This window comes from Leiobunum rupestre, chromosome 11 (assembly GCF_980474605.1).
Source record: "Leiobunum rupestre chromosome 11, qqLeiRupe1.1.hap1, whole genome shotgun sequence".
In the NCBI taxonomy this organism is placed as follows: Eukaryota; Metazoa; Arthropoda; class Arachnida; order Opiliones; family Sclerosomatidae; genus Leiobunum; species Leiobunum rupestre.
This window is the reverse complement of record NC_143394.1, coordinates 20,799,988-20,802,833: the sequence shown is the minus strand read 5'-3', so window position 1 is coordinate 20,802,833 and position 2,846 is coordinate 20,799,988. Positions and strand designations below refer to the sequence as shown.

The window sequence follows — 2,846 nt, the reverse complement described above, 5'->3', positions numbered from 1 at the left end:
TGAAATTATTCGAAGTAATTTACTTTTATTGGACTAAAATATCGAAAAATCACATTTTAAATCAATTTGAAAAGTTTTTAAATGAGGAAAAGTATTTAAAAGACGATAATAATGACAAAGTACTATCAGCTTTAGAGAATACCGTATTCCAACCAAAGCATAGCACTTCTTCTGTAAATATTTGTGCAATATCTTATTTTGAAAAGTTAATGGAGTGTTTGTGGGAAAATTGAAATTATATTTTGAAAAATTCTACAAAGAAAAATTCAAATCTAATCTGAAAAATATGATGCTGAAGACTACCTGGAGGGAAATAGTAATGAGCGATATTGAGAGTGCTGTAAGCCTGGATTTATGAAATAGCAATGATCCAAGGAAATTATGTATACCTATAAATTATTATTAAAAAAAACCGAATCCATGTTAGAAAATACTTTTTTTAATCAAATGTATCCTTATAAGGATACATTTTATTGTATCCTTTTCGTATTTCGCACAAGTGATGGCGGTGTAGACTTAAAAGCAAGATGGAGCTTGAAATGGGGCGGGGCGTCGGTATAACAGCATAACCGCGAAGCTCAATGTTACGTTCCCAAGTTCTTCCTAGCGTGATTTAGTTCTTGATTATGTATAGTTGTCAATACTGTCAAAATTACATATTAAAATATTAATTATTTTATAAGTTATTCCAAATAGAAAATGTGAATTTAAGTAGACAAACTTCCGCTTTCAATTGACCCGAAAACACGAAATCTTGAATGTATGACCAGAGATACTGACAATATAGAGATATGAAACTCCGCCTGAAAAGCGACCCCCGGAATTTTAAAAAAATCCTGAGCGGAGCGACGCCTAACGGCCGGGAGAAAGCGTATTTTTCGAAATCCCAAACAGCGGATTTCAGACGCAAAAATTTATATACGCGTTTTGTCTTAGAAATTATCATCTTGAGGGTTTGTATCAATAACGAAATATGCCTGGAAGTAATTGTTTTGTAAAATTTTGTAACAGTTCCAAAGAAAAGCAAGAGATCTCCTTGTTTAAGTTTCCAAAAGATAAAGAACGGTGCGAAAAATTAAGTAATAGCTTAAGTTAGGCCTATCTTTAATATGTAGTTTTTCAATAAACTTAGCTCTGAGAAATGGTTGATAATGTCGGAAGAAGCTATCTTTATTAAACACGTTTTAAGTATTGTTTATTTATATTTCCCAAGGGAATGATAATTTAGCTAGTTGCTCAAACGTAAAGGTTCCGGAGAACTTAGTAGAAAATTATATCAATAATAAATAGAATCTAGTAAACGGTCTGTAGAAATGGTGGAAGAGCTTAGGAACCAGGGGGGGGGGGGCAAGGGAGGCAATGCCCCTCCCTAGAAATTTACTGGGAGGGGCAACTTATGTGATTGCCCCCTCCAAACATTTTTGTCAGTTGAAATCTTTGCAAGGCTCAAATTATCATTTTAAAAGCATATAAAGCTTAAAGAACCTCAACTGTGTTTAAATTTCAGTCTTTTCCCGCCAATGTATATAGTAGAAAAATGTACAATTGGTTGAATTGCATTCGGAAAAGCTACACTCCATTAAAAATTCAAAACCATTCTCCAGACCCCTTTGGGTTTCACTTTGCCCCCTCCAACTTCTAGAGGGTTCCTACGCCCCTGAAGAGCGCAACAATAGACCTACAAAAAGGACCTGTGTTTCAGTTGCAGCAAGTTCCAGCGAAACTATATCTACAGAACAGTATTGTAAACAGATTCATTCAAAACAACTCTATTAAATTTTAATATGATTTTCTTTATCTGTGGAAATTCCTACAATTGAAATTCAGCAGGCTATTAAACCTAATATCGAGACAAATTCCTTCTTAACATAGACTTATATAAAACCCATATAATAATTCCAGATGATTATGATAAAAGTCTTCCATCAGCAAATAATTATTATCCCAGGGCATGTTCGGAGGAAGACTTTCAAATTTGTAAAAGTTCACTTGAAAGCCAAGGGCCTGGAAAACAAAACACACTATCTTACATTTCAGGATATGTCTTATCTCGTTGTAATAAAAACCACAATTGTGAATCATGCAAAACCAAACTTGAAGATGAAAAACAAACACTCAACCAGTGAAATATATTAGCATCATTTAAGTCTCGTGATACATTCAGTGGCTTGACAATACCAACTGAAAGATTCCAGAGCTACGTCTCTGAGATCAAGGACAAGTTTGATAAACAATGGTAATACAAATGAATAAAGTCAAAGAGAGGATTACCAGAATTATTTCAAGAACAATCGATCAATCTTGGTTTATTTCAAAAGATGAGATGCATCAGCATGTTCCATGTGTTGATTACTTGAAAGAAATAATAAAAAAAATTTGTACAACTTTCCATTCGTAGTACATTGGAAAAACATAATTTAAACCACAAGTATGACAAAGCCCCCGAAACATCTAGATCGCAAATTACTTAAGGTTCAACATTAACAAATACTTACCAAACATTTTAGTCGTTAACCATTTCGATAACTTATACTTGGATTAATAATATTCCAATTATTTATCCCAGAAATACCCTTGGATTAATGATCATTAATTTAACCTCTGGCCCTGATTCAAGTAACAAAGGTCTAAAATAACATAAAAAATAGTTAATATATGAACTTTCTTAAAATAATTAAATATAATGAATTAAAAACTTACTTTTTATCTTATCCTTATAAATTAGATTGAAAATCCTCTAAGCAATCGTATTTCTTTATTAAAGCTGCACATATGATTCATTGAATTTCATTCAAAACGTAAACCTACTACAAATAAACACGGGAAGAAAAAGCTTTCTCCCGGCT

At 32.6% G+C, this 2,846-nt stretch overlaps 1 long non-coding RNA gene across 1 annotated transcript; it reads right to left on the bottom strand.

Annotated features, from left to right (window-relative positions):
• Window positions 1–1,945: 1,945 nt before the first annotated feature.
• On the bottom strand, window positions 1,946–2,516 carry LOC149921976 (uncharacterized). The gene is made up of 3 exons (XR_016477299.1): window positions 2,496–2,516; window positions 2,272–2,352; window positions 1,946–2,004 (listed from the first exon to the last, which is right to left on the bottom strand). It is a non-coding gene; the product is annotated as an uncharacterized LOC149921976 (long non-coding RNA).
• Window positions 2,517–2,846: the final 330 nt, after the last annotated feature.